Source organism: Myotis lucifugus, unplaced genomic scaffold (genome assembly GCF_000147115.1).
Source record: "Myotis lucifugus unplaced genomic scaffold, Myoluc2.0 scaffold_8, whole genome shotgun sequence".
Taxonomy (NCBI): domain Eukaryota; kingdom Metazoa; phylum Chordata; class Mammalia; order Chiroptera; family Vespertilionidae; genus Myotis; species Myotis lucifugus.
The window spans coordinates 11152299-11161586 of NW_005871056.1; the positions used below are offsets into that span (position 1 = coordinate 11152299).

The 9288-nt window shown below is 42.8% G+C and overlaps 1 protein-coding gene across 2 annotated transcripts in view; it reads left to right on the top strand.

Moving 5' to 3' along the window:
- ZBTB38 (zinc finger and BTB domain containing 38) overlaps positions 1-9288 on the top strand; it is an 81729-nt gene that overhangs the window by 22834 nt on the left and 49607 nt on the right. The window lies entirely within an intron of this gene.

The following is a 9288-nucleotide window of genomic DNA, read 5'->3' on the forward strand; positions in this document are numbered from 1 at the left end:
CTGCTTCTCAATGACCTGCCTCTAGTGTGATAGAGGAAAATAAATATGTAAACAATTAATTAAAGAAAATAAATATGTAAACAATTAATTAAAGAAGACAAGTGCAAAGACAAAAAATAAAATAAAATTTAAAAAAGCAATGTGACCCCCAGCAGATATGACTCAGTGGTTGAGTGCCAACCCATGCACCAAGATGTCACTGGTTCGATTACCAGTCAGGGCACTTGCCCGGGTTTTGGGATCAATCCCCAGAAGGGGGCATGCTGGAGGCAGCTGATTGAGGTTTCTCTCTCATCAATGTTTTGATCTCTCTATTCCTCTCCCTTCCTCTCTCTTAAAAAATAAATAAGAAACATTTAAAAAATAAAAAGCAATATGACATGTTGGGAGGAAGAGAGACACTTTAGAATGGTGAGCCAGGGAAAGCCTTCGTAAAGAGATGGCATTTAAGTGGAGACCTACATGGTAGGATAGACTCAGCCAGGGGAGAGCATTACCAGCCAGAGGGGTGTTCATGCACAAACTGCAAACTTTCCTTTCCTAGTGTAACTACCATGATATCAGAGCCAGGTTTGACGACTTTGTGAACTGAGCCTTATTCAGGTAAGCTTCCCCTGCAGTGAGAAGGTGGGTCAGGCCCTCCTGGCTGGTTTTAGTCAAATTCCCAGGACATGGTGCCTGTGGGGTCATTGCCTGTGCCCCAGTCCCATCTGGAGACGCCTAAGAAGGTGCAGTGAAATTCTGCGCATTGCAGTCCCAGGTGGCGATAAAATTTTGGTGCAGGCTCAGTGCTAACTCAAGAAATCCACCAAAGAAAGGCTTCTCAGAGCAAAATAACTTTCTGGGAAGCCGTTTGTTTTATTTTTCCTACGAATCCCAGAGTTTACATTTAGGGCCAAACATTGAGCTAGCCATTACCTTTAATTTTTTTCAAAGGCAGAAAGGCTATCCCATCTTCCAAAAAATCGTCTTTGTCTCCCGTTGCCTAAAACTCCTCAGTTCTGCAGACCTCTGTGACAGCTGGTGGCTTTCTAAAGACCTTACTACTTGGAGTGATATTTCCCGACTTCAGCAAATAACACTAAGAAAATTCTTCCTAAGAACCAAGAACTCTTCCATGCCTTATAGGTTAGTCTATTGCCTGATGAAGGCCCAAGAACAAAAGGATAGGTTTGCTATATATATGTTTCAGAAGCGTCTTCTAAAGTGGATTCATAATTTAGTGGACTTTGCTAATCACACGTGAGAGGTGGCCTGGCTGACTCTTTATACTTTGGTTTTGACTAGCCACGAAACGATTGTTCTAGTCCTTCGTGGTAGAGTATCACCCATTAATGGGAGAAGGAGCTCCAACAATTCAGTTCCCTTCTTCAAGCATTTGTTGAGCTTCTGCTGTGTGACAGACACTGCTATGACTCAGGCAGAGTGGTATCTGACATGAAACTCCCTATGGAACTCTAGTCTAGGTTCCTACGCAAGGCCAGAACATCGTACAGACAAGCACAATTGTGTGTCCTCTCTGTTCCAGAAAGAATGAATAGTGTGCTGTTCTCTTAGTGGCCTTTTATACTGTTCCCTGAAAGCCAGCCTTCCGTGTGGGCATCTCAGCTAATAGCAAGGATGGTTCTTCCCTGGGACACAGTGTCTCGTCCTCATTACCTCCCCAAGATGTCTTGGCTCCTAATAAGCCACCGTATGCCTGGCTGCCCTGCTGCAGGCTGGCCTGCCTGCATTGCCAGGTGACCTGGATAACGGCTGCCACTCTTTCGCATTCATGAGCAGATGTTAAGTGGAGAAGCCCTTGAATGCAAAAATTTGAATTTGTGATGCAGGCAAGATGCTTCTGTTTTTTCACCTTCCCTGGCTGACAGTGAGGGGTCTCGCTGCTGACTGTTCTGCTGCAGGCTTTGTGGGCAGCAGGTAAATCAAAGACCAGTCACCAAAGCACTTGTCTTTGTGAGGTGATCCCAGCATGGCTCTCCGTGGCCTGAATGTCTCAATGACCAGAAAATTGCTCTTTTGATCTTGTAACTCATTCTACACCTTTTCCCTTAATGGCTTCCTTGCTCCTGCAGCTATTCCTGCTCAGGGTTCAAGACTAGCACTTGCGTCCACCCTCCCTGTCTCTGGCCTGCAGAGGGGGTTTGTTTCTGGCTCTGTTTTGTTTTAAAAATGTAAAGTGTAAATATTCTTTCTGTGTTCATGAAAAGAGTGAGACCTTCCGTGATTTTCTTTACATAATAAAATAAACCTCTCTCTTCCTTGCCCCGTGGTCATTGCTGCCAAATGGATATTTTGAAATTTATTTTCCTTTTGCCTGCTCTTCTACCCTGGCTGAGGCCTTGCTCTAATTAAGGCCTCACAGTCCTGCCCCTCTTCCCCAGTGCTGAGCGCGACATGGAGTCCCTGCCCTGAGGGCCTTACAAGCCAGTGAGATGAGAAAACAAAAGCCACCAGCTGAGAATGTGGTTAAATCCCAGAAGGGCAGTGCCCTTGTAATTTCCCCCCCCTTCCTCATGTTTCTTGAGCTGTGGAAGAGAAGAGGGGAACCTTTAGTAGGGAAAGAAAAGGGTCACACCATTGAAAGATTCTCTAGAAATTGCAGGATATCAGGAAACAATGTAGAACAGAACAGGGCGGTCATCTGAGAGGCAAAGTGGGGAGATGGAGATGACCGCAGACTGAGAGGACAGCAAGGGGGTGCAGCAACTAAGAAAGAAGGAACAAAGGGAGCGGTCAGGAGGCAGGCAGGCAGTGGGCGAACAAAAGGAGATGCTGCTGTGCTGCACCAGAAGCTGGGGGGTGCCCCCCCCCCCTCCCAGGGAGAAAGAATGGGGAGGAGTTTCAACTAGAAAACGAAGGCTTGGGAGAGCCCCTGAAAGGCAGGCTGCCGGCCTGCTGCATAGGGACTGGGTGTTCTGTTGTTCTCTCTGGCTTTGGTCATAATGTTGGCCTTGGTGCTTAATTGTCTCACGTGAGCTATTATGAAGATCCTGCAGTCTTGGAGGTGATGTATCCGAGTCTTATGAAGTCTCCATCCCAAGGCCCCCATTCCACATGCTAAGGATACCAGAGAGCCGCACCCCATATCGCTTGACTAAATCTGGTTTAACCTTTAAATTAAATGAGCCGAGTTTTCACATGGGCTGTGACCTAGTGCTTTTGGTCTTCTACGAAGCTCAGGCTGGAGACAGACCCAAAATACCTGCAGAGTTAAGGTGCAGAGTTTAGAAACTCTTTTCCCCAAAGTCATGTTGCTCACAGCAGGCATGTTGCTCTGCTTTTGCAGCGCCCAAAGCCGGTCCTTCCTTGCTCTTCATCAGCCTTTTCCAGTCCCTGGTCTGAGTGCCTAGCAAGCCATCTGCAGCGATTATTTCGAATGTCTTTTTTTGGTCTCCCGGAAACCATACCTGGCTGACACACTAGCACTGAATGTTGTCATCATCCCTGTACTTTCTGCTTAGCTCTTGCAGGAACGTGAACCACAGACTCCAGTTGCAGTGTGGACCTCAGGCCCACTTGTTCTATCATTGGATAGTTAAGTAGCCATGCTTGACTCTTAGTCCAGTGCTCTTTCCACTAATGCTTTTAGGTCACAGAGGAAGTCCAGTTCTAAGCTAGGGGTTTGAAAGCTTTTTCTATAAAGGGTAAATATTTTTAAAAATATTTTTATTGATTTCAGTGAGGAAGAGAGAGGAAGAGAGAGATAGAAATATCAATGATGAGAGAGAATCATCAATTGGCTGCTTCCTGCAGGTCCCACACTGGAGATGGAGCCCGCAACCCAGGCATGTGCCCTAACCCGGACTCGAACCATGACCTCCTGGTTCATAGTTCGACGCTCAACCATTGAGCCATGACGGCTGTGCAAGGGTAAACATTTTAGGCTTTGTGGATTAAGGCAAAATTGAAGATAGTATGTATTTATATGACAACAGAGAAAAATTTCCCAAAACTTTTAAATGGTGAAATTAAAAAGATAATAATATATAATATTAAGTATAACAATAATAATCTATGCACTGCCATAGATACAGAAATGACCGTGGCTGGGTCCCAATAAAACTTTACCTATGGACACTGAAATTTGAGTTTAATGTAATTTTCATGTCATGAAATATTATTCTCCTTTTGGATTTTCCCCCCAAGCATTTAAAAATGTTAAGAACCATCCTCAGCTTGTAGGTTATACAAAAACAGGTGGCAGGCAAATTTGGTCCAGAGACCATAGTTTGTGTACTTATTTTCTAAGTCAAAACCTGTAAATTGGTGGCTCATTGGCCATTCTAGTCCACATATGTATTTTGTTTGACTTTTAACAATAGTTTTAATTGAATCAGTTACCATTGTTTTTGTTTCTAATTTTTTGTTGTTGTTGTTAATCCTCAACAGAAGATATTTTTCCATTGATTTTTAAAGAGAGTGGAAGGGAGAGGGAGAGATAAGAGAGAGAGACTTCAATGAGAGAGAGACACATGGATTGGTTGCCTCCTACACGCGGCACCAGGGATTGAGATTGCAACCCAGGTATGTGCCCTTGACCAGAATGGGACCCAGGACCCTTCAATCTCCAGGCTGCCGCTCTATCCACTGAGCAAACAGGCTAAGGGCTCTAATATTGTAATTGTATTAACTTTTTTCTCCTAATTATAAAAGTAAAATATGACTACTATGCAATAATTTGGAATGTTAACCTTTTGGCGTGTATCCTTTCAGTCTTTTATCTATGCCTTGTGATATTTTTAATAGTTGAGATAATATTTTGTGGACAATTTTGTATCTTTTTATTCATTTATATCATAAGCATTTTGTGTCATTTTAACGTCTTTCATTAACATAATCTTTCAAAATTTTATTATGAACATTTTAAACAGATGGACAAACCAGTTAAATGAACCCTTGTGTAGCCATCACACAGCTTCAACAATTCTCAACTGCTGGCCAATCTTGTTTCATGTAAATCCTCTCTTGTAGTATTTTTTTTAATTTTTTAAAAATATATTTTTATTGATTTTTTTACAGAGAGGAAGGGAGAGAGATAGAGAGTTAGAAACATCGATGAGAGAGAGATATCTATCAGCTGCCTACTGCACATGCCCCACTGGGGACGTGCCTGCAACCAAGGTACATGCCCTTGACTGGAATCGAACCTGGGACCCTTGAGTCCGCAGGCTGACGCTTTATCCACTGAGCCAAACCAGTTAGGGCTCTTGTAGTATTTTAAAGCAAATCCCAAATCATATAAGTTTTTCTTGAAATATTTTTGTATCATTCTCTAAAAGATGAAGATACTAAGAGAAAGCCCCTTTTTTTGGGGGGGGGGGAATAAATGCTGATGTATTTAGGTGTAAAAGAGAATGATGTCTGCAACTTACAAATGGCAGGAAAAAATAATAGATAAATAGATATGGGTAGAGTATATATAGGTATTTTTGGTACTATTTTTGCAACTTTTCTATAACTGAAATATTTTTTTAAAAGTTTTAAAAATGTGGATTATTAAAAAATACATTTTAAAATGTGGGTTACTAAGAAACAAAAATAACCACAGTGTCATTACCACACCAACAAAAACAATAATTCTTTAATAACATCAGATATCATAGTCAGCATTCATATTTGTCCAGTTTGGTCATTTAAAAAAAACAACAACACACAATTTGTTCTAAGGTTCATACAGTGCATTTAATATTTCCTCAAATTTCATTTAATCTATAGATTTTCCTGCCTCTCATTCTTTTTTTAAAAAATATATATATTTTATTGATTTTTTACAGAGAGGAAGGGAGAGGGATAGAGAGAGTTAGAAACATTGATCAGCTGCCTCCTGCACACCCCCTACTGGGGATGTGCCCGCAACTAAGGTACATGCCCTTGACCGGAATCAAACCTGGGACCCTTCAGTCCACAGGCTGAAGCTCTATGCACTGAGCCAAACCAGCTAGGGCCCTTTCTTTCATTCTTGCTATTGCTATAAAAAAATTGGTTGAAAAAAACATTTGTCCCATAGTTTCCCACAATCTGAAATTTGATGATTGTGTTTCTTGGTGCTGTTTTACATGTTTCTCTGTCTCAGAAATTTCTTGTAAACGGCTAGTTACAAGTAGAGACTTGATCAGATTCAGATTCCTTTTTTTTTTTTTAAGTAGTCGACATTTCATATATTTTATATAAAATTCCTGGTTTGGGCTTCATTGGAAAATTGTGCAGACCTGGGATTCCCACCTGGCAACAGTTGCTCTGGGGCTGGGTGGTGACCACCCGCACTCCCCATTTAGGTGGGACACCGGTTATCCTGTTGGCCCGGTTCACATTACTTCCTGCTGGCTCCCGTGGGCATTGGAAGTTGACACCCCTTTTCTAAACACTGTCTCTTCCTGGGCTTTGGTAGACTTCTCAACACAGTATCACAAGAGGCCTTTCAGGAACGTGGTGGAGATTAGAGAAAATGGTTCAGACAGGCACTTTCTTAAAATGCTTGAAGAAAAGAGATAAGCAGCCACATCAAGGGAGGCCACGCGATAGAATCTGTGCCCAGGATGAGGGAAAGAGAGGAAAAGTAAAACAATAAATTGAGTTCACAGAGTGCTCCAAAGATGGGAGGCAGAATGAGTCAAAGGAAGCAAGTGGATTTAATAAGACACACCACTTACATCTATTTATATATTATGATAATATTGAAACCTTAAAAAATAAAGAGAAGGGGGGGGCATAAATGTTAAATTGGCCAATACTGCTAAATCAAAAAGTGCAAGCAGACAGTTGTAACATAACGGAAATAGTGGGAATTAAACGAAATGAGGTAGAAAACAAAGAACGCCTGAAAAGGCCACTGGAAAAGGATCAGGAGCCATGCTGTGGAGATGTTGAAGAATGGGTAGAAATTTAAGGAGAGAGGAGAGAATCTTAGTCTTAGGTATTTTTTGGTGATTAGCAAATCTATTACAATGAAAAGTATTCTAAAGCTATAGAAAAAGAAATCACATTGAGTTGTTTTGAAAAGCATAAACCTTTCCAGAAAAGAATAAAATGGTGACAAGTTGGGACGTTCCGGGAAATTTCCAGATAGTTCCCCATAGTCAGAAGAATGATTAAGAGAGAGAATCTGCGACTGGTTATGAGGAAGGGTGGAAAATTTCGAAGGACAGGCTGATTATGTAAGGTTTAGATTGTGGTGTTTAAAACTGTTGCCATGATATTTTAGTTATTAATAACAATTTGGGGAAATCTATTCGCTTCTGGAGAAACATTTAGCTCTAACGAGAAAGAAATGCCACTGTATGTGAATTCCCAAGTGGTTGTAAGGAGTCATTCATTTGCTAAGCCTCTTAGGAAAGCCAGGGCCGATTTCACCCTTAACAAGCTGTTGACAGCTTCTGATCAAGGTACCACCTTGGAACATGTTAGCAGCACAGAAAGTGGACTGCGGAGTCAGACCTGTGTTTAAATCCCTTTATGTCAGTCACCATGTGACCCTGGCAGCTTACCCATGGAAAATTTCTAGGGTATAAAGGTTGCTTTACACACTGAAGCTATGGTTCTGACCGCTTGGACTTAGAGCTCTGCATACTTGACTTCCAGCACTAAGAGCCACAACTGTTTACACTTACAGAGCACTTACTATGTGCCAGGCACTACTGTAGATGTTTCTTGTGTGCTATCCCATTTTATTATCAAAAAGCCCGACGAGGTAAGTGTTGTATTAAAAGTAGCCTCACTTTACAGATGAGGAAGCCAAGGCTCAGGGAAAGTGAGTAATTTGCCTAAAGTTATATCGTGAGTGACCGTGTAAGTGACAAAGCTGGTCTTTAAACCCAGGCAGACAGAATCCAAAGGCCAAATTACTTTGCTCTCCCACCTCCCACCTTCCAATCTCAGAGAAGCCCAGAGAGCAATGCCCGTGGCTCCTAATTCAGGTGCCTCCATTTTGTTGGAGGTCCATGTGATTTTCTGTTTCCAAAAGCCTCAATGAAAACACATAAACTTGCAAGCAAACCACAGGTTTCATTAGGTTGGAATCCACAATTAACAACAGGTTAGCTCAAGTTTTGTAGAAGCTCTGATTGGCAGTTACATTAACAAAAACACTGCAGGATCATTTTTCTAAGTGGGAAGATGAATCATTAGGTAATACATGCAATTTGGTGGAATAGATCTTTCTAAACATGTGGCCTAGGGAGAGAGAATAAAGGGTGCTTGGCTTTGAGGGGGGTGGGAGCTGCTCGTGTACATGTGTATGCATGTTGTCCAACCTGCCAGCCTTCAAAACCCTGCCTACTTATTTATTTAGTTATGAGGTCTGGTGATAAGATTTATTTGTGGCACCAAATCCTGCCTTTATTTTTTTTAATTTCATGACCCTTTAATTTGATTTTAAGGCAATATATTTTCCCTGATTATTTAAAATCAGTAAGTTTTATTGGTTTTGTATTTACTGTTGGAATCTACTTTATTCATCAAAATGGTCACGTACTGGAAAGAAACATGGTCAGGACCTGGGATGCAGAATTGCGAACACGGCACTCCAAGCTAAAAACAGGATATAAGCGAAGCAAAGAACAGCCTTTCCATCCTAAATTGTCACCTGGGAGTGAATCTTTTCTAAAGAAAAATTTAAAATAAGACTCATACTACCAAGACACAGGACACACGGATGGGTTTTTAAAAACAAGCAAACAAAACCTTACGTTAGTGCACTAGGCTGTTAGCTACGTGAGTTTGTGGCAGGCCTCCCTCAGTAAATACGTATTTTCTCAGTGAGCAGTCCCTGGGTCTCAGAAGGAAGAGCCTAGCAGTCAGGAGCCTTTATATAAGGAAGAGAGCTGGGTCTTTTGCGTGAAATAACTTTTATGCCACGTGCGGAAAATCAATCTAGGCCCTGACAGCCATGGGAAAGCGCAGGTGACACCCCTCGTCCTGAGAATTTAACTAAATTACAACTGCACTTGACTTTCTCCGATTCCTGCCTCTCTCCAATGCGCAGGATTTGGCTGCTGTGTGGGGTCCGGGTCAGGGACCCCGGGACCCTTCTGCGGGCCCAGGCCTTGTTCTAATGGCGACTGGGCTCCTTGGCGGCAGACCCCTAAGCGGGTTGTCCTTCCGCGGGTTCTGGCTTGTGTTTTCCCCGGAGAAGGTGGAGGCGGAGGCCGCTGTCCGCTGGGTAGGTCTGGGGCTTCGCGGGGCCTCCGTGGGTGCCCCCGGGTCCCGCTGCTCCCCTCCCGGGGCCCCAGCCAGGGCGCGGCGAGCCCCCTGCAGCACCGGCCCGCGTGCAGAGGTCGGGCAGACTTC